Raw genomic sequence first — 23,523 nt, forward strand, 5'->3', positions numbered from 1 at the left:
AGCTGAGGTCTATCATCACTACCAGGTCAGTCTATATCAGCTGAGGTCTATCATCACTACCAGGTCAGTCTATATCAGCTGGGTCTATCATCACTACCAGGTCAGTCTATATCAGCTGAGGTCTATCATCACTACCAGGTCAGTCTATATCAGCTGAGGTCTATCATCACTACCAGGTCAGTCTATATCAGCTGAGGTCTATCATCACTACCAGGTCAGTCTATATCAGCTGAGGTCTATCATCACTACCAGGTCAGTCTATATCAGCTGAGGTCTATCATCACTACCAGGTCAGTCTATATCAGCTGAGGTCTATCATCACTACCAGGTCAGTCTATATCAGCTGAGGTCTATCATCACTACCAGGTCAGTCTATATCAGCTGGAACTGTCATCACTACCAGGTCAGTCTATATCAGCTGAGGTCTATCATCACTACCAGGTCAGTCTATATCAGCTGAGGTCTATCATCACTACCAGGTCAGTCTATATCAGCTGAGGTCTATCATCACTACCAGGTCAGTCTATATCAGCTGGGAACTATCATCACTACCAGGTCAGTCTATATCAGCTGAGGTCTATCATCACTACCAGGTCAGTCTATATCAGCTGAGGTCTATCATCACTACCAGGTCAGTCTATATCAGCTGAGGTCTATCATCACTACCAGGTCAGTCTATATCAGCTGAGGTCTATCATCACTACCAGGTCAGTCTATATCAGCTGAGGTCTATCATCACTACCAGGTCAGTCTATATCAGCTGAGGTCTATCATCACTACCAGGTCAGTCTATATCAGCTGAGGTCTATCATCACTACCAGGTCAGTCTATATCAGATGGGAACTATCATCACTACCAGGTCAGTCTATATCAGCTGAGGTCTATCATCACTACCAGGTCAGTCTATATCAGCTGAGGTCTATCATCACTACCAGGTCAGTCTATATCAGCTGAGGTCTATCATCACTACCAGGTCAGTCTATATCAGCTGAGGTCATCACTACCAGGTCAGTCTATATCAGCTGAGGTCAATCATCACTACCAGGTCAGTCTATATCAGCTGAGGTCTATCATCACTACCAGGTCAGTCTATATCAGATGGGAACCGTCATCACTACCAGGTCAGTCTATATCAGCTGAGGTCTATCATCACTACCAGGTCAGTCTATATCAGATGGGGTCATCACTACCAGGTCAGTCTATATCAGCTGAGGTCTATCATCACTACCAGGTCAGTCTATATCAGATGGGAACTGTCATCACTACCAGGTCAGTCTATATCAGCTGAGGTCTATCATCACTACCAGGTCAGTCTATATCAGATGGGAACTGTCATCATCATCACTACCAGGTCAGTCTATATCAGCTGAGGTCTATCATCACTACCAGGTCAGTCTATATCAGCTGGGAACCAGGTCAGTCTATCATCACTACCAGGTCAGTCTATATCAGCTGAGGTCTATCATCACTACCAGGTCAGTCTATATCAGATGGGAACCGTCATCACTACCAGGTCAGTCTATATCAGCTGAGGTCTATCATCACTACCAGGTCAGTCTATATCAGCTGAGGTCTATCATCACTACCAGGTCAGTCTATATCAGCTGAGGTCTATCATCACTACCAGGTCAGTCTATATCAGATGGGAACTGTCATCACTACCAGGTCAGTCTATATCAGCTGAGGTCTATCATCACTACCAGGTCAGTCTATATCAGATGGGAACTATCATCACTACCAGGTCAGTCTATATCAGCTGAGGTCTATCATCACTACCAGGTCAGTCTATATCAGATGGGAACTGTCATCACTACCAGGTCAGTCTATATCAGCTGAGGTCTATCATCACTACCAGGTCAGTCTATATCAGATGGGAACAGCTGAGGTCATCACTACCAGGTCAGTCTATATCAGCTGAGGTCTATCATCACTACCAGGTCAGTCTATATCAGATGGGAACCGTCATCACTACAAGGTCAGTCTATATCAGCTGAGGTCTATCATCACTACCAGGTCAGTCTATATCAGCTGAGGTCTATCATCACTACCAGGTCAGTCTATATCAGCTGAGGTCTATCATCACTACCAGGTCAGTCTATATCAGATGGGAACTGTCATCACTACCAGGTCAGTCTATATCAGCTGAGGTCTATCATCACTACCAGGTCAGTCTATATCAGATGGGAAACGTCATCACTACCAGGTCAGTCTATATCAGCTGAGGTCTATCATCACTACCAGGTCAGTCTATATCAGCTGAGGTCTATCATCACTACCAGGTCAGTCTATATCAGATGGGAACTGTCATCACTACCAGGTCAGTCTATATCAGCTGAGGTCTATCATCACTACCAGGTCAGTCTATATCAGCTGAGGTCTATCATCACTACCAGGTCAGTCTATATCAGCTGTGGTCTATCATCACTACCAGGTCAGTCTATATCAGCTGAGGTCTATCATCACTACCAGGTCAGTCTATATCAGCTGAGGTCTATCATCACTACCAGTTCAGTCTATATCAGATGGGAACTGTCATCACTACCAGGTCAGTCTATATCAGCTGAGGTCTATCATCACTACCAGGTCAGTCTATATCAGATGGGAACAGCGTCTATCATCACTCAAGGTCAGTCTATATCAGCTGAGGTCTATCATCACTACCAGGTCAGTCTATATCAGATGGGAACCGTCATCACTCAAGGTCAGTCTATATCAGCTGAGGTCTATCATCACTACCAGGTCAGTCTATATCAGCTGAGGTCTATCATCACTACCAGGTCAGTCTATATCAGCTGAGGTCTATCATCACTACCAGGTCAGTCTATATCAGATGGGAACTGTCATCACTACCAGGTCAGTCTATATCAGCTGAGGTCTATCATCACTACCAGGTCAGTCTATATCAGATGGGAACCGTCATCACTACCAGGTCAGTCTATATCAGCTGAGGTCTATCATCACTACCAGGTCAGTCTATATCAGCTGAGGTCTATCATCACTACCAGGTCAGTCTATATCAGATGGGAACTGTCATCACTACCAGGTCAGTCTATATCAGCTGAGGTCTATCATCACTACCAGGTCAGTCTATATCAGCTGAGGTCTATCATCACTACCAGGTCAGTCTATATCAGCTGAGGTCTATCATCACTACCAGGTCAGTCTATATCAGCTGAGGTCTATCATCACTACCAGGTCAGTCTATATCAGCTGAGGTCTATCATCACTACCAGGTCAGTCTATATCAGCTGAGGTCTATCATCACTACCAGGTCAGTCTATATCAGCTGAGGTCTATCATCACTACCAGGTCAGTCTATATCAGCTGAGGTCTATCATCACTACCAGGTCAGTCTATATCAGATGGGAACTGTCATCACTACCAGGTCAGTCTATATCAGCTGAGGTCTATCATCACTACCAGGTCAGTCTATATCAGCTGAGGTCTATCATCACTACCAGGTCAGTCTATATCAGATGGGAACCGTCATCACTCAAGGTCAGTCTATATCAGCTGAGGTCTATCATCACTACCAGGTCAGTCTATATCAGATGGGAACTGTCATCACTACCAGGTCAGTCTATATCAGCTGAGGTCTATCATCACTACCAGTTCAGTCTATATCAGATGGGAACTGTCATCACTACCAGGTCAGTCTATATCAGCTGAGGTCTATCATCACTACCAGGTCAGTCTATATCAGATGGGAACCTGAGGTCTATCATCACTACCAGGTCAGTCTATATCAGCTGAGGTCTATCATCACTACCAGGTCAGTCTATATCAGATGGGAATCATCACTCAAGGTCAGTCTATATCAGCTGAGGTCTATCATCACTACCAGGTCAGTCTATATCAGCTGAGGTCTATCATCACTACCAGGTCAGTCTATATCAGCTGAGGTCTATCATCACTACCAGGTCAGTCTATATCAGATGGGAACTGTCATCACTACCAGGTCAGTCTATATCAGCTGAGGTCTATCATCACTACCAGGTCAGTCTATATCAGATGGGAACCGTCATCACTACCAGGTCAGTCTATATCAGCTGAGGTCTATCATCACTACCAGGTCAGTCTATATCAGCTGAGGTCTATCATCACTACCAGGTCAGTCTATATCAGATGGGAACTGTCATCACTACCAGGTCAGTCTATATCAGCTGAGGTCTATCATCACTACCAGGTCAGTCTATATCAGCTGAGGTCTATCATCACTACCAGGTCAGTCTATATCAGCTGAGGTCTATCATCACTACCAGGTCAGTCTATATCAGCTGAGGTCTGGGAATCATCACTACCAGGTCAGTCTATATCAGCTGAGGTCTATCATCACTACCAGGTCAGTCTATATCAGCTGAGGTCTATCATCACTACCAGGTCAGTCTATATCAGCTGAGGTCTATCATCACTACCAGGTCAGTCTATATCAGCTGAGGTCTATCATCACTACCAGGTCAGTCTATATCAGCTGAGGTCTATCATCACTACCAGGTCAGTCTATATCAGCTGAGGTCTATCATCACTACAAGGTCAGTCTATATCAGCTGAGGTCTATCATCACTACCAGGTCAGTCTATATCAGCTGAGGTCTATCATCACTACCAGGTCAGTCTATATCAGATGGGAACTGTCATCACTACCAGGTCAGTCTATATCAGCTGAGGTCTATCATCACTACCAGGTCAGTCTATATCAGATGAGAACCGTCATCACTCAAGGTCAGTCTATATCAGCTGAGGTCTATCATCACTACCAGGTCAGTCTATATCAGATGGGAACTGTCATCACTCAAGGTCAGTCTATATCAGCTGAGGTCTGTCATCACTACCAGGTCAGTCTATATCAGCTGAGGTCTATCATCACTACCAGGTCAGTCTATATCAGATGGGAACTGTCATCACTACCAGGTCAGTCTATATCAGCTGAGGTCATCACTACCAGGTCAGTCTATATCAGCTGAGGTCTATCATCACTACCAGGTCAGTCTATATCAGCTGAGGTCTATCATCACTACCAGGTCAGTCTATATCAGCTGAGGTCTATCATCACTACCAGGTCAGTCTATATCAGCTGAGGTCTATCATCACTACCAGGTCAGTCTATATCAGCTGAGGTCTATCATCACTACCAGGTCAGTCTATATCAGCTGAGGTCTATCATCACTACCAGGTCAGTCTATATCAGCTGAGGTCTATCATCACTACCAGGTCAGTCTATATCAGCTGAGGTCTATCATCACTACCAGGTCAGTCTATATCAGCTGAGGTCTATCATCACTACCAGGTCAGTCTATATCAGCTGAGGTCTATCATCACTACCAGGTCAGTCTATATCAGCTGAGGTCTATCATCACTACCAGGTCAGTCTATATCAGCTGAGGTCTATCATCACTACCAGGTCAGTCTATATCAGATGGGAACCGTCATCACTACCAGGTCAGTCTATATCAGCTGAGGTCTATCATCACGACCAGGTCAGTCTATATCAGCTGAGGTCTATCATCACTACCAGGTCAGTCTATATCAGCTGAGGTCTATCATCACTACCAGGTCAGTCTATATCAGCTGAGGTCTATCATCACTACCAGGTCAGTCTATATCAGCTGAGGTCTATCATCACTACCAGGTCAGTCTATATCAGCTGAGGTCTATCATCACTACAAGGTCAGTCTATATCAGCTGAGGTCTATCATCACTACCAGGTCAGTCTATATCAGCTGAGGTCTATCATCACTACCAGGTCAGTCTATATCAGCTGAGGTCTATCATCACTACCAGGTCAGTCTATATCAGCTGAGGTCTATCATCACTACCAGGTCAGTCTATATCAGCTGAGGTCATCACTACCAGGTCAGTCTATATCAGCTGAGGTCTATCATCACTACCAGGTCAGTCTATATCAGCTGAGGTCTATCATCACTACCAGGTCAGTCTATATCAGCTGGGAACCGTCATCACTACCAGGTCAGTCTATATCAGCTGAGGTCTATCATCACTACCAGGTCAGTCTATATCAGCTGAGGTCTATCATCACTACCAGGTCAGTCTATATCAGATGGGAACCGTCATCACTACCAGGTCAGTCTATATCAGCTGAGGTCTATCATCACTACCAGGTCAGTCTATATCAGATGGGAACCGTCATCACTACCAGGTCAGTCTATATCAGCTGAGGTCTATCATCACTACCAGGTCAGTCTATATCAGCTGAGGTCTATCATCACTACCAGGTCAGTCTATATCAGATGGGAACCGTCATCACTCAAGGTCAGTCTATATCAGCTGAGGTCTATCATCACTACCAGGTCAGTCTATATCAGCTGAGGTCTATCATCACTACCAGGTCAGTCTATATCAGATGGGAACCGTCATCACTACCAGGTCAGTCTATATCAGATGGGAACCGTCATCACTACCAGGTCAATGTCGTCAGGTGGACCAGTATCCGAAAGGTGGCTGATTCACGTCCTGGGAGGAGCGATGGAATGGTGGGACATGAACTTGCTGCTGTTATCAGAGATAAAATATGAATAAACAAATAAATCAATTCTGAATGAACAAAATGTATTTTTTTATATTAAAAATGAAATGAAACAATTCATATAAATTAAATAAAAATAATGACATCATGATTGTCGTCCCAAGCGCGGTGGCGAGCCAGAGTGAGGCGTCGGGTGTGGGACTGGAGCAGTGCATCGTGGGTCTCCCAGCCTGCGTAACCATAATGACCAAAGACAAGGCCGGCGGACCATGCAGGAGCGGCAATGCCATCCTGTCTGCTGAGGTGGGGGGCCGACGCACGTTCAGCTAAACTAAAACAAACTAAGCTAATGTATGCTACGCTATGCTACGTTACGCTAAACTAAGATAAAATAAATGAATGTATGCTACGCTATGCTAAGCTATGCTACGTTACGCTAAACTAAGATAAAATAAATGAATGTATGCTACGCTATGCTAAGCTATGCTACGTTACACTAAACTAATTACCATACATGGATAAATAGTGTTGTTATATCTCCTTCCTAGGTGTGTACTCCAGATGGTAGCGTGGCGGACGGGGAGATACTCGACTATAAGAACGGAACATATGATTTTGTTTACACTGTAAACAAGGAAGGAGAGTTTTCATTGGCTCTCCGGCTCTATGACCAACACATCAAAGGAAGTCCCTTCAGACTCAGAGTTACCAGGTCCCCTGACCCTGAGGTAATGAGAGATCGAGAGAGACCCCACAGAGCCCCAGGACAGCAACACAATAAGACCCAACCAAATCATGAGAAAACAAAAAGATAATTACTTGACACATTGGAGAGACCAAAAAAAAATGAGCAAACTAGAAATACTATTTGGCCCTAAACAGAAAGTACACAGTGACAGGATACCTGACCACTGTGACAGTCAAAGCTTTCCTTAAGTTTGGATCAAGGTTCAGCCTTGCTATTGAGAAAGGCCGCCGTAGGCAGACATGGCTCTCAAGAGAAGACAGGCTATGTGCTCACTGCCCACAAAATGAGGTGGAAACTGAGCTGCACTTCTTAACCTCCTGTCCAATGTATGACCATATTAGAGAGACATATTTCCCTCAGATTACACAGACCCACAAAGAATTCGAAAACAAATCTAATTTTGATAAACTCCCATATCCACTGGGTGAAAATATATATATATATATAGAGAGAGACTCAGAGACTCAGCCAAGTCATGGCTCAACAATAACAAGACAGCCTCAATGCTACCCAGAATACACTGCAAGATTTACTGCAGGGAGAGGGGTTGAGAAAAATAGAGGGAAGGAGGGAGGGGAAACAAGGGAAGGAACGCAGAGAAGATGGTGTTAAATTAGGATGATGGAAAGGTTTGTTTTGGAGGACTGTCTACCGTCCCTCTAACTCCATGTTCAATGTATTTTCCAGGAGTCTCCTCCCACCACCACAGCCACCTCTCTGACGGCCACAGCCACCCCGTCTACAGGCTCCTCTGAGGGGGCTAAGCGGAGAGGAAAGTCCCCTGGGAGTAAGAAGAAGGGGTCCAGGAGGACAGGCAGTGCCCTGGGGACACCCAGACGCAAAGAGAACCCCATCGAAGACGATCTTATCTTCAGGATCGGTGAGTGAGGGAGATGTCCATTTTATTTATTTTTCTCTCTCTGTCTGTTTCTCTCTCTGTCTGCTTCGCTCTGTCTGTTTCTCTCTCTGTCTGTCTGTCTGTCTGTCTGTCTGTCTGTCTGTCTGTCTGTCTGTCTCTCTGTCTGTCTGTTTCTCTCTCTGTCTGTCTCTCTCTCTGTTTGTTTCTCTCTCTGTTTGTTTCTCTCTCTGTTTGTTTCTCTGTCTGTTTCTCTCTGTCTGTCTCTCTGTCTCTCTCTGTCTCTCTCTCTGTTTGTTTCTCTCTCTGTTTGTTTCTCTCTCTGTTTCTCTCTCTGTCTCTCTCTCTTTCTCTGTCTGCTTCTCTCTCTGTTTGTTTCTCTTTCTCTGTCTGCTTCTCTCTCTGTCTGCTTCTCTCTCTAGCTCTAGTTTCTCCATGAATAATGTTTTCACTCTGCACTCCAGGTACTAAGGGGAGAAATAAAGGAGAGTTTACTAACCTGCAGGGTGTGTCGGCGTCCTCCAATGGCAGGATTCTAATAGCAGACAGCAATAACCAGTGTGTCCAGGTAAACACACACACACACACACACACACACACACACACACACACACACACACACACACACACACACACACACACACACACACACACACACACACACACACACACACACACACACACACACACCGTGCCAGAATGTTGATCGTTTGTGTGTGTGTGTGTCTGTCCCCCCTGGACAGATCTTCTCTAATGAGGGGGAATTTAACAGTCGTTTTGGGGTGAGGGGTCGGTCGCCAGGTCAACTCCAACGACCAACGGGTGTGGCTGTTCACCCCAACGGTGACATCATCATCGCCGACTACGACAACAAGTGGGTCAGCATCTTCTCCAGCGAGGGCAAATACAAGGTGAACATACAGGTGACATATAGGCGACATACAGGAGACATACAGGAGACATACAGGAGACATACAGGAGACATACAGGTGACATACAGGTGACATACAGGCGACATACAGGAGACATACAGGTGACATATAGGTGACATACAGGCGACATACAGGAGACATACAGGAGACATACAGGTGACATACAGGAGACATACAGGTGACATATAGGTGACATACAGGTGACATACAGGTGACATACAGGTGACATACAGGAGACATACAGGTGACATACAGGAGACATATAGGAGACATACAGGAGACATACAGGTGACATACAGGTGACATAAAGGCGACATACAGGAGACATACAGGTGACATACAGGTGACATACAGGAGACATATAGGAGACATACAGGTGACATATAGGTGACATACAGGTGACATATAGGAGTTATACGGTTGACATACAGGGGACATACAGGAGACATACAGGTGACATATAGGAGACATACAGGTGACATACAGGTGACATATAGGAGACATACAGGTGACATACAGGTGACATATAGGAGACATACAGGTGACATACAGGTGACATATAGGTGACATACAGGTGACATACAGGTGACATACAGGTGACATACAGGTGACATACAGGAGACATACAGGTGACATACAGGTGACATACAGGTGACATATAGGAGACATACGGTTGACATACGGTTGACATACAGGAGACATACAGGTGACATACAGGTGACATACAGGTGACATACAGGTGACGTACAGAGATACAGGTGACATAGGAGACATACAGGCGACATATAGGAGACATACAGGTGACATACAGGAGACATACAGGTGACATACAGGTGACATACAGGTGACATATAGGAGACATACAGGTGACATATAGGCAGGCACGTGCACAGATAGAGGTCTAAGGGTACCTGAGCATCTTCCCTACAGAAAAGCGAACTTTCAGATTGGTGTTGTTGTTTTTTATTATAACATTTTAATGTCACTTTAAATCTAATTTCTCATGTTTTTTGGCCTCCCCCATAACGTCATTTCACGCTCTTATGGCGATCTTATTATAATGGGCAAACGATTGTTTATTCATCTGGTACGTCCATATGTAACCTCCGACATTAGAACAAGAGATGGGCTTCTTGTGTCAAAACACAGAAGTTAGCTAGCTAACGTTAACGTGTGGACACTTGAATATTGACAGGTCTTTGGATGGATCACATTTTTGAAACATTTAATGCAACGTTACACAGCTTTTACCCTGAATTCATATGGCGGCCATCGACGACACAGCGCTCAGTCAAGAAAGTCAGAAAAAGAAAGTTAACGCCGAGTGAGAATGATTCATCCATACACAGAGACTAATGTTATTGTCACCGTGGCTTTGATACATGCGCTCCTGTGTTCCATCATCGGTGCCGTTCAAGATGAGGGAGGACCATCATATTATTTTCATCAGCATGACCTTATTTCTATTACAGTATACTGGATCATTCATATTCCATTCACCCAGTTCAATGTAACAGTGACAGGTTTAGGTTACTGTCATTCATATTCACCCAGTTCAATGTAACAGTGATAGGTTTAGGTTACTGTCATTCATATTCACCCAGTTCAATGTAACAGTGATGGGTTTAGGTTACTGTCATTCATATTCACCCAGTTCAATGTAACAGTGATGGGTTTAGGTTACTGTCATTCATATTCACCCAGTTCAATGTAACAGTGATGGGTTTAGGTTACTGTCATTCACCCAGTTCAATGTAACAGTGACAGGTTTAGGTTACTGTCATTCACCCAGTTCAATGTAACAGTGACAGGTTTAGGTTACTGTCATTCACCCAGTTCAATGTAACAGTGACAGGTTTAGGTTACTGTCATTCATATTCACCCAGTTCAATGTAACAGTGACAGGTTTAGGTTACTGTCATTCACCCAGTTCAATGTAACAGTGACAGGTTTAGGTTACTGTCATTCATTCCCAGTTCAATGTAACAGTGATGGGTTTAGGTTACTGTCATTCATATTCACCCAGTTCAATGTAACAGTGATGGGTTTAGGTTATTCATATTCACCCAGTTCAATGTAACAGTGATGGGTTTAGGTTACTGTCATTCATATTCACCCAGCTCAATGTAACAGTGATGGGTTTAGGTTACTGTCATTCATATTCACCCAGTTCAATGTAACAGTGATGGGTTTAGGTTACTGTCATTCACCCAGTTCAATGTAACAGTGATGGGTTTAGGTTACTGTCATTCATATTCACCCAGTTCAAAGTAACAGTGACAGGTTTAGGTTACTGTCATTCATATTCACCCAGTTCAATGTAACAGTGATGGGTTTAGGTTACTGTCATTCATATTCACCCAGCTCAATGTAACAGTGATGGGTTTAGGGTTACTGTCATTCATATTCACCCAGTTCAATGTAACAGTGATGGGTTTAGGTTACTGTCATTCACCCAGTTCAATGTAACAGTGATGGGTTTAGGTTACTGTCATTCATATTCACCCAGTTCAAAGTAACAGTGACAGGTTTAGGTTACTGTCATTCATATTCACCCAGTTCAATGTAACAGTGACAGGTTTAGGTTACTGTCATTCAGATTCACCCAGTTCAATGTAACAGTGATGGGTTTAGGTTACTGTCATTCATATTCACCCAGTTCAATGTAACAGTGACAGGTTTAGGTTACTGTCATTCATATTCACCCAGTTCACTGTAACAGTGATGGGTTTAGGTTACTGTCATTCACCCAGGTCAATGTAACAGTGATGGGTTTAGGTTACTGTCATTCATATTCACCCAGTTCAATGTAACAGTGACAGGTGTCAGGACCCGGTTACGAACCTGGGTCTCCGGAGTGAGAAACAGTCACTTAACCAACTGAGCCACGAATAGTCAGCAGAACCCAGAAGATGAGGCAGACACAGCAGTACTTAAGACGGTGTATTTAATAAAGTAAAAAAGAGAAGTCCTTCAATACAAAAAGGCAAATCCACAAGGTGGTAGGTATAGCACAAAAAAAGCCTCAAAAGATACTCAAAAACAAAAACAAAAAACAGAATTCCACAAGAGCGTCCACCGGAATCGACAAGAGCACACAGAACACTAGGGCTGGGTGCTAACATACAAACACAGAGCACAGAACTGAGGGAAACTAAGGGTTTAAATACAATCAGGGGAAACGAGGCACAGGTGCAAATAATAATGGGGAACAAGGGAAAAAACATAAGGTCAAAAAGCACAATGGGGGCATCTAGTGACCAAAACCCGGAACAACCCTGGCCAAATCCTGACAGAATCCCCCCCCCTAGGAACGGCTCCTGACGTTCCTACCAGCTCTCTCAGGGTGGAGGGCCCTGAACTGACGAATGAGGTCAGGGTCCAGGATGTCTTTGGCAGGAACCCAGGAGCGCTCCTCGGGACCGTAGCCTTCCCAGTCCACCAGATACTGCCAGGACCGCTGCACCCGGCGGAATCCAGTATCCGATGGACGGTATAAGCCGGCTGGCCTCCAATGACACGAGGCGGAGGGGAGGTCTGTCTGCCGGGACAAGGGGAGAAAAACAACAGGTTTTAACAATGAAATGTGAAATGTGGGATTAATCTTAAGGGATCTGGGTAAGTGTAGGCGATAAGAAACTGGGTTAACTCTCCTGGCAACCTTGAAGGGACCGATGTATTTTTGGGACAGCTTGCGAGACTCCACCCGTAGAGGTAAGTCTCTTGTGGAGAGCCAGACTCTCTGGCCGTGGCGCAGGGTAGGCCCGGGATGGCGACGTCTGTTGGCTTGTTGTTGGTACCTCTGTGAGGAACGCATAAGATTAAGACGGGTCTTCCTCCACATAAGCCGACAGCGTCTGACGAACTTCAAGGCTGAAGGCACTCTGACTTCTGCCTCCTGGTCCGGGAACAATGGAGGAGCATAGCCAAACTGACACTCGTGCGGGGACATACCAGTGGAGGAGGAGCGCAAGGTGTTGTGCGCGTATTCGGCCCAAACAATAAAGGATGACCATGTGGACGGGTTGTCACGAGTCATACATCGGAGGGTGGTTTCCAGCTCTTGATTCATCCTCTCTGTTTGGCCGTTGGACTCCGGATGGTACCCTGAAGATAGACTGGCAGAAGCCCCCATGAGTTGGCAGAAGGCCTTCCAAAACCTTGAGGCGAACTGGGGACCTCTGTCAGAAACCATATCTTGAGGAATGCCGAAGACTCGGAACACATGATTAATTACCAACTCAGCCGTTTCCTTGGCAGAAGGTAACTTAGTCAGAGGGACGAACCTGGCCGCCTTTGAAAACCTGTCGATTATGACTAGGATAGTAGTATTGCCATGGGATGGAGGAAGTCCAGTAATAAAGTCCAATGAGATATGGGACCAGGGTCTGTGAGGAACAGGTAAAGGGTGAAGGAGTCCTTGAGGGCGGAGGTGAGAAGATTTGCCCTGGCAGCACACGGGACAGGCATTGACGAAAGTGGCAACGTCTTCTCTTATGGTAGGCCACCAGAACTTACGCTGGATGAACTCCAAGGTGCGACCTACGCCCGGATGACAGGTGAGGCAAGAGGAGTGCCCCCACAGAAGGACCTGAGTCCTCACTGCCTTGGGGACAAACATCCGATTGGCAGGACCTCCTTTCGGGTCCGGTTCGCTAGCTTGAGCACGTCTCACGGTATCCTCAACTTGCCACGAGATCGGAGCCACAATCTTAGCAGCAGGAAGGACAGGCATGTCCGTGTCATCTCGAATGGCAGGAGCGTAGACTCGGGACAGGGCATCCGGTTTGAGATTCTTCGACCCGGGCCGATAGGTGAGGATAAACTGGAATCGATTGAAGAAAAGAGACCATCTAGCTTGTCTAGAGTTCAACCGCTTCGCCTGCTGGATATACTCCAGATTTTTGTGGTCCGTAAGCACTTGAAACGGGTGAGAAGCCCCCTCGAGCCAGTGTCTCCATTCCTTCAATGCCATCTTAACCGCTAGGAGTTCACGATCCCCCACATCGTAGTTCCTCTCAGTCGGGGTAAGCCGGTGTGAGAAGAAAGCGCACGGATGAAGCTTCTTGTCTTCACCCCTCTGAGACAGGACAGCTCCAACACCAACCTCTGATGCGTCTACCTCCACCACAAATGGTTCATCCGTAGTCGGTAGTATCAGGATGGGAGCAGAGAGAACGCGCTGCTTGAGTCCTTGGAAGGCCGTCTCAGCTTCTCTTCCCCACAAAAACCTTGCATTGCCACCCTTGGTTAAAGCTGAGAGGGGCTGCCACCAAGCTGAAGTTCTTGATGAACTTGCGGTAAAAGTTTGTGAAGCCCAGGAAACGCTGAACTTCCTTAACGGATTTGGGGGTGGGCCAATCCGCTACCGCCCCTACCTTCCTGGGGTCCATTTGGACTCGATCGGGTTCCACTACAAATCCCAGGAATTGTACTCGGGATGAATGGAATTCACATTTTTCCGGCTTAACGTACAGATGGCTGTCCAGGAGGCGTTTGAGTACTTGTCTGACATGCTTAGTGTGTTCTTGAAGGGAGCTCGAAAAGATGAGGATGTCATCCAAGTAAGCGAACACAAATATGTTAAGCATATCCCTAAGCACATCGTTTATGAGCGCTTGGAACACCGCTGGGGCGTTGGTCAGGCCGAAGGGCATCACCAAGTATTCATAGTGACCAGTAGGCGTGTTGAAAGCGGTCTTCCACTCGTCACCAGGTCTGATCCGCACAAGATGGTATGCGTTCCGCAGGTCAAGCTTAGTGAAAACAACTGCTTCCTGGAGCAGCTCGAAGGCTGTGGCCATAAGGGGTAGCGGGTAACGGTTACGGACGGTTATGGCATTGAGTCCCCGGTAGTCGATGCAAGGACGTAATCCACCGTCTTTCTTGGCCACAAAGAAAAACCCTGCTCCCGCCGGAGGTGGATGGACGCATGAGGCCTGCTTCCAGAGCGTCCTTGATGTAGGTATCCATAGCAGCTCGTTTGGGTGGAGATAGGGAAAAGATCCGACCCTGGGGGGCAAGTGCCCGGAAACAGGTCGATGGGGCAATCGTAAGGTCTATGGGGTGGTAGCATGGTGGCCCTCTGTTTGCTAAACACCAGTTTGAGGTCATGGTAACACTCGGGAACTCGGGTCAGGTCGATGGATTCTAAAGACTCGGGAGTAGAACTCGGGGAATTCTGGAAAATACAAGTAGCTTGGCACGTAGGACCCCACTGCTTGATAGTGCCCACAGACCAGTCGATGTGAGGGTTATGGCTGTGAAGCCAGGGGTATCCAAGGACGAGAGGGAACTCGGAACAGGAGATCAAATGAAAGTTCATCAATTCCTGGTGTTGTGAAACTGAAAGTCGCAAGGAGGTAGTGACATGAGTGACAAGTCCAGATCCCAAAGGGCTTCCATCCAATGTAGTGACCCTCATGGGTTCACTTAGAGGTTCAGAGGGAACGCCATTCTCCTTCGCCCAGACACCATCCATGAAGTTACCTGCGGCTCCAGAGTCTACCAAGGCTTGAAGGTGAAGCTTGTGGTTGTCCCAGGAGAGGGTGACTGGAATGAGAAGACGGGAGTTGGACGGATGGGAGGAGGTTATGTTTCCCGTTACAGTTCCCCCGGTCTGTACGGGACAGAGCGTTTTCCTGGAGCCCGGGACACGTGGAACGGAAATGGCCCGGTTTGCCGCAATATAGACAGCGTCGCTCCTCATCCGGCGGTCTCTCTCAGCCTGGGAGATGCGTCCAATCTGCATGGGTTCCGATGGAGCCAGCGAGGATAAAGGTGGGGACTCGGAGCTGGGACTGATAGGGGCTAGAGGTCTACGGTTGAGTTCTCTCTCTCAGACGCTGGTCAATGCGTGAGGCCAACTTGATCAGGGACTCGAGATTGTCCGGTGGTTCCCGAGTGGCCAGTTCATCTTGGATAGTGTCGGAAAGGCCTTTCAAAAAGCACACCGTGAGCGCCTCGTTGTTCCAGCCACTTGCTGCTGCCACCGTGCGGAACTGGATGGCATAGTCCGTCACGCTGCGCCAACCTTGGTGGAGAGTCAGGAGCTGTTTGGCTGAGTCAGAACCACTGCTTGGGCCTTGAAACACTCGTTTGAATTCCTCAGCAAAGGCAGAGTAGCTGGCACAGCAGGAACTATGGGCATCCCACACAGCAGTAGCCCAGGCCAGGGCTTTTTCCGACAGCAGGGTGATGATATAAGCGATCTTAGACCGGTCGGTGGGAAACGACGAGGGTTGTAGCTCAAAGGAGAGAGAACATTGGGTGAGAAAGCCTTTACAAGCACTTGGATCACCTGAGAACCGTTGGGGAGGTGGAAGACGAGGTTCAGCCAGGGGTTAACTGCCATGGGTACGTGAATCTGAGGTACTGGGACGGGAACTGTTGCCGGGGTAAGACGATCAGATATTTGCTTAATGGAAGTCAGCATCTCCGACAGAAGATGAGAATGTCTAGCCATTAAGGCCTCTTGCTGAACCAGGGCGGCTTCGTGGCGTTGGACAGTCTCCTGGTGGTGGGACAGCATGACAAAAAGGTCCTGGGAACTGGCTGCCTCTGGGTTCATTTTCGGCTCTGTGTTTCTGTCAGGACCCGGTTACAAACCTGGGTCTCCGGAGTGAGAAACAGTCACTTAACCAACTGAGCCACGAATAGTCAGCAGAACCCAGAAGATGAGGCAGACACAGCAGTACTTAAGACGGTGTATTTAATAAAGTAAAAAAGAAGTCCTTCAATACAAAAAAGGCAAATCCACAAAGTGGTAGGTATAGCACAAAAAGCCTCAAAAGATACTCAAAAACAAAAACAAAAAACAGAATTCCACAAGAGCGTCCACCGGAATCGACAAGAGCACACAGAACACTAGGGCTGGGTGCTAACATACAAACACAGAGCACAGAACTGAGGGAAACTAAGGGTTTAAATACAATCAGGGGAAACGAGGCACAGGTGCAAATAATAATGGGGAACAAGGGAAAAAACACAAGGTCAAAAAGCACAATGGGGGCATCTAGTGACCAAAACCCGGAACAACCCTGGCCAAATCCTGACAACAGGTTTAGGTTACTGTCATCCATATTCACCCAGTTCAATGTAACAGTGATGGGTTTAGGTTACTGTCATTCATATTCACCCAGTTCAATGTAACAGTGATGGGTTTAGGTTACTGTCATTCATATTCACCCAGTTCAATGTAACAGTGATGGGTTTAGGTTACTGTCATTCATATTCACCCAGTTCAATGTAACAGTGATGGGTTTAGGTTACTGTCATTCATATTCACCCAGTTCAATGTAACAGTGATGGGTTTAGGTTACTGTCATTCATATTCACCCAGTTCAATGTAACAGTGATGGGTTTAGGTTACTGTCATTCATATTCACCCAGTTCAATGTAACAGTGCCTGTATCCACCTGTAATCATTATTTCTTGCATCCACCTGTAATCATTAGTCCAAGAGTTTCAAGCGAGAGTTTCTATTGGACAAATTCAGGAATGCTTATCCTCTGCTTCCATTTAATCTTTTTTTTTTTTTAAAGATTTGGCGGAATGAATACACCCCTGATCACACGCAAACACAGTTCCCTGTCATGTCAGCCAAACAAACTGCATGATCCCTTTTATTGTTTTATAATTCCTTCTCCCATAATCCTCCACTCACATGTTCCCTTCGCTTGTGGACTTCACTGCACAACACATCAGCTCTCTGTGACCAGGCAAAAAAACAAACATTTCCAAGCCAAACCTTCATACCATAACCGCTAACCGCTACACACAGCCTACATCATTGTCACCATTATTAGCTAACATCATAGTGAAAATAGCTACTGGAACCAACGCGTTAGAAAACCCGCTACGATCATGCAGTACAGTGTACAGTCAGCAAACAGTTTAGCAGTTACACGTGCAGGACCTGGTGGCAATACATTAATAAAACCAAAAGCTTACATTGACTTAGAAGAGTTCCAGTGTTTGATAGCCATAGTCAGCTAGCTAACATAGCATCCCTCTGTTATAGCCAGCTAGCTAACATAGCATCTCTCTGTTATAGCCAGCTAGCTAACATAGCATCCCTCTGTTATAGCCAGCTAGCTAACATAGCATCCCTCTCTGTTGGATAGCCATAGCCAGCTAGCTAACATAGCATTTATCTCTGTTGGATAGCCATAGCCAGCTAGCTAACATAGCAAAAAAAAATGTGTCCGTTAAAATAACATCAAAATGATCATAAATCCAGTGTAGACATTGTTAATGTTGTAAATGACTGTTGTAGCTGGAAATGGCTGATTTTTATATGGAATATTTAGACAGGTGTACAGAGGTCCATTATCAGCAACCATCACTCCTGTGTTCCTATGGCACGTTGTGTTAGCTAATCCAAGTTTATCGTTTTAAAAGGCTAATTGATCATTAGAAAACCCTTTTGAAAGGATGCTAGCACAGCTGAAAACTGTTGTTCTGATTTTAAAGAAGCAGTAAAACTGGCCTTCTTTAGACTAGTTGAGTATCTGGAGCATCAGTATTTGTGGGTTCGATTACAGGCTCAAAATGGCCAGAAACAAATAACTTTCTTCTGAAAATCATCAGTCTATTCTTGTTCTGAGAAATGAAGGCTAGCAATCGCGAGAAATTGCCAAGAAACTGAAGATCTCGTACAACGCTGTGTACTACTCCCTTCACAGAACAGCACAAACTAGTTTTGGAAACAGACACCTCACAAGTCCTCAGCTGGCAGCTTGATTAATAAATAGTGCCTGCAAAACACCAGTCTCAATGTCAACAGTGAAGAGGCGACTCTCGAGATGCTGGCCTTTTAGGCAAAGTACCTCTGTCCAGTGTCTGTGTTCTTTTGCCTATCCTAATCTTTTCTTTTTGTTGGCCAGTCTGAGATATGGCTTTTATTTTGGCCAGCATCCCGGAGTCAACACTTCACTGTTGAAGTTATCTAAAAAGGACAACTTTTTTTAATGTTTCACTATTTTTATTTTTATGAAATTCACTGAGGAGGATAGTCCTCCCCAACCTCCTCCACTGGCATACATTTTTAGTTCAACTGTATTAAGTTGTTTCCTTTTTTAGCTATATTAATAGCTAGCTAACTGATTAGCTAGCTAGCTGACCGGAAGCTGCATATCATTACTAGCTAGCCAGCTGCACATTATTGGTTAACTAGCTAGCTGCATACTAGCAACGTTACTAGCTAGCCAGCGGTATATCTTTGGGTAGTTAGCCAGCTGACTGGAAGCTGCATAATATTGCTAGCTAGCCAGCTCCACATTATTGGTTTGCTAGGTAGCTGACCAGAAGCTGCATAACGTAACTAGGTAGCTAACTGGAAGCTGCATAACATTACTAGTTAGCTGACTGGAAGCTGCATAATATTGCTAGCTAGCTGACTGGAAGCTGCATAACATTACTAGTTAGCTGACTGGAAGCTGCATAATATTGCTAGCTAGCCAGCTCCACATTATTGGTTTGCTAGGTAGCTGACCAGAAGCTGCATAACATTACTAGCTAGCTGACCAGAAGCTGCATAACGTTACTAGGTCACAGACTGGAAGCTGCATAACATTACTAGCTAGGTAGCTGACCAGAAGCTACATAACAATACTAGCTAGGTAGCTGACCAGAAGCTGCATAACGTTACTAGGTAGGTGACTGGAAGCTGCATAACATTACTAGCTAGGTAGCTGACCAGAAGCTACATAACAATACTAGCTAGGTAGCTGACCAGAAGCTGCATAACATTACTAGCTAGGTAGCTGACCAGAAGCTGCATAACGTTCCTAGATAGCTGACCAGAAGCTACATAACATTACTAGCTAGGTAGCTGACCGGAATCTGCATAATATTACTAGCTAGGTAGCTGACCGGAAGCTGCGTAATATTACTAGCTAGGTAGCTGGCCAGAAGCTGCATAACATTACTAGGTAGCTGACCAGAAGCTGCATAACATTACTAGCTAGGTAGCTGACCAGAAGCTGCATAATATTACTAGCTAGGTAGCTGACCGGAAGCTGCATAATATTACTAGCTAGGCAGCTGACCGGAAGCTGCATAATATTACTAGCTACGTAGCTGACCAGAAGCTGCATAACATTCCTAGATAGCTGACCGGAAGCTGCATAACTTTACTAGCTAGGTAGCTGACCAGAAGCTGCATAACATTACTAGCTAGCTGACCAGAAGCTGCATAACGTTACTAGGTAGCTGACTGGAAGCTGCATAACATTACTAGCTAGGTAGCTGACCAGAAGCTGCATAACGTTACTAGGTAGCTGACCAGAAGCTGCATAATATTACTAGCTAGGCAGCTGACCGGAAGCTGCATAATATTACTAGCTACGTAGCTGACCAGAAGCTGCATAACATTCCTAGATAGCTGACTGGAAGCTGCATAACTTTACTAGCTAGGTAGCTGACCAGAAGCTACATAACATTACTAGCTAGGCAGCTGACCGGAAGCTGCATAATATTACTAGCTACGTAGCTGACCAGAAGCTGCATAACATTCCTAGATAGCTGACTGGAAGCTGCATAACTTTACTAGCTAGGTAGCTGACCAGAAGCTACATAACATTACTAGCTAGGCAGCTGACCGGAAGCTGCATAATATTACTAGCTACGTAGCTGACCAGAAGCTGCATAACATTCCTAGATAGCTGACCGGAAGCTGCATAACTTTACTAGCTAGGTAGCTGACCAGAAACTGCATAATATTACTAGCTAGGCAGCTGACCGGAAGCTGCATAATATTACTAGCTACGTAGCTGACCAGAAGCTGCATAACATTCCTAGATAGCTGACCGGAAGCTGCATAACTTTACTAGCTAGGTAGATGACCAGAAGCTGCATAATATTACTAGCTAGGCAGCTGACCGGAAGCTGCATAATATTACTAGCTACGTAGCTGACCAGAAGCTGCATAACATTCCTAGATAGCTGACCGGAAGCTGCATAACTTTACTAGCTAGGTAGATGACCAGAAGCTACATAACATTACTAGCTAGGTAGCTGACCAGAAGCTACATAACATTACTAACTAGCTGACCAGAAGCTACATAACATTACTAGCTAGGTAGCTGACCGGAAGCTGCATAATATTACTAGCTAGGTAGCTGACCACAAGCTGCATAACATTCCTAGATAGCTGACCAGAAGCTACATAACATTACTAGCTAGCTGACCAGAAGCTACATAACATTACTAACTAGCTGACCAGAAGCTACATAACATTACTAGCTAGCTGACCAGAAGCTACATAACATTACTAGGTAGCTGACTGGAAGCTGCATAACGTTACTAGCTAGCTGACCTGTGGAGAATAACGGTAGTCTGCCTGTAGTCTGCCTTGTGGAGAATAACGGTAGTCTGCCTGTAGTCTGCCTTGTGGAGAATAACGGTAGTCTGCCTGTAGTCTGCCTTGTGGAGAATAACGGTATTCTGCCTGTAGTCTGCCTTGTGGAGAATAACGGTAGTCTGCCTGTAGTCTGCCTTGTGGAGAATAACGGTAGTCTGCCTGTAGTCTGCCCTGTGGAGAATAACGGTATTCTGCCTGTAGTCTGCCTTGTGGAGAATAACGGTATTCTGCCTGTAGTCTGCCTTGTGGAGAATAACGGTAGTCTGCCTGTAGTCTGCCCTGTGGAGAACAACGGTAGTCTGCCTGTAGTCTGCCTTGTGGAGAATAACGGTAGTCTGCCTGTAGTCTGCCTTGTGGAGAATAACGGTAGTCTGCCCTGTGGAGAATAACGGTATTCTGCCTGTAGTCTGCCCTGTGGAGAATAACGGTAGTCTGCCTGTAGTCTGCCTTGTGGAGAATAACGGTAGTCTGCCTGTAGTCTGCCTTGTGGAGAATAACGGTAGTCTGCCTGTAGTCTGCCTGTAGTCTGCCTTGTGGAGAATAACGGTAGTCTGCCTGTAGTCTGCCCTGTGGAGAATAACGGTATTCTGCCTGTAGTCTGCCCTGTGGAGAATAACGGTAGTCTGCCTGTAGTCTGCCTTGTGGAGAATAACGGTAGTCTGCCTGTAGTCTGCCTTGTGGAGAATAACGGTAGTCTGCCTGTAGTCTGCCTGTAGTCTGCCCTGTGGAGAATACGGTATTCTGCCTGTAGTCTGCCCTGTGGAGAATAACGGTAGTCTGCCTGTAGTCTGCCCTGTGGAGAATAACGGTATTCTGCCTGTAGTCTGCATTGTGGAGAATAACGGTAGTCTGCCTGTAGTCTGCCCTGTGGAGAATAACGGTATTCTGCCTGTAGTCTGCCTTGTGGAGAATAACGGTAGTCTGCCTGTAGTCTGCCCTGTGGAGAATAACGGTATTCTGCCTGTAGTCTGCCTTGTGGAGAATAACGGTAGTCTGCCTGTAGTCTGCCCTGTGGAGAATAACGGTAGTCTGCCTGTAGTCTGCCTGTAGTCTGCCCTGTGGAGAATAACGGTAGTCTGCCTGTAGTCTGCCCTGTGGAGAATAACGGTAGTCTGCCTGTAGTCTGCCCTGTGGAGAATAACGGTAGTCTGCCTGTAGTCTGCCCTGTGGAGAATAACGGTAGTCTGCCTATAGTCTGCCCTGTGGAGAATAACGGTAGTCTGCCTGTAGTCTGCCCTGTGGAGAATAACGGTATTCTGCCTGTAGTCTGCCCTGTCGAGAATAACGGTAGTCTGCCTGTAGTCTGCCCTGTGGAGAATAACTGTAGTCTGCCTGTAGTCTGCCTTGTGGAGAATAACGGTATTCTGCCTGTAGTCTGCCCTATGGAGAATAACGGTAGTCTGCCTGTAGTCTGCCCTGTGGAGAATAACGGTAGTCTGCCTGTAGTCTGCCCTGTGGAGAATAACGGTATTCTGCCTGTAGTCTGCCCTGTGGAGAATAACGGTAGTCTGCCTGTAGTCTGCCCTGTGGAGAATAACGGTAGTCTGCCTGTAGTCTGCCTTGTGGAGAATAACGGTAGTCTGCCTGTAGTCTGCCCTATGGAGAATAACAGTAGTCTGCCTGCAGTCTGCCCTGTGGAGAATAACGGTAGTCTGCCTGTAGTCTGCCCTGTGGAGAATAACGGTATTCTGCCTGTAGTCTGCCCTGTGGAGAATAACGGTAGTCTGCCTGTAGTCTGCCCTGTGGAGAATAACGGTAGTCTGCCTGTAGTCTGCCTTGTGGAGAATAACGGTAGTCTGCCTGTAGTCTGCCCTGTGGAGAATAACGGTATTCTGCCTGTAGTCTGCCCTGTGGAGAATAACGGTAGTCTGCCTGTAGTCTGCTCTGTGGAGAATAACGGTAGTCTGCCTGTAGTCTGACCTGTGGAGAATAACGGTAGTCTGCCTGTAGTCTGCCCTGTGGAGAATAACGGTATTCTGCCTGTAGTCTGCCTTGTGGAGAATAACAGTATTCTGCCTGTAGTCTGCCCTGTGGAGAATAACGGCAGTGTCTGCCTGTAGTCTGCCCTGTGGAGAATAACGGTAGTCTGCCTGTAGTCTGCCCTGTGGAGAATAACGGTATTCTGCCTGTAGTCTGCCCT

At 46.1% G+C, this 23,523-nt stretch overlaps 1 pseudogene; it reads left to right on the forward strand.

Moving 5' to 3' along the window:
- LOC135509888 (tripartite motif-containing protein 2-like) overlaps positions 1-23,523 on the forward strand; it is a 39,529-nt pseudogene that overhangs the window by 4,557 nt on the left and 11,449 nt on the right.

Source organism: Oncorhynchus masou, chromosome 23 (assembly GCF_036934945.1).
Source record: "Oncorhynchus masou masou isolate Uvic2021 chromosome 23, UVic_Omas_1.1, whole genome shotgun sequence".
In the NCBI taxonomy this organism is placed as follows: Eukaryota; Metazoa; Chordata; class Actinopteri; order Salmoniformes; family Salmonidae; genus Oncorhynchus; species Oncorhynchus masou.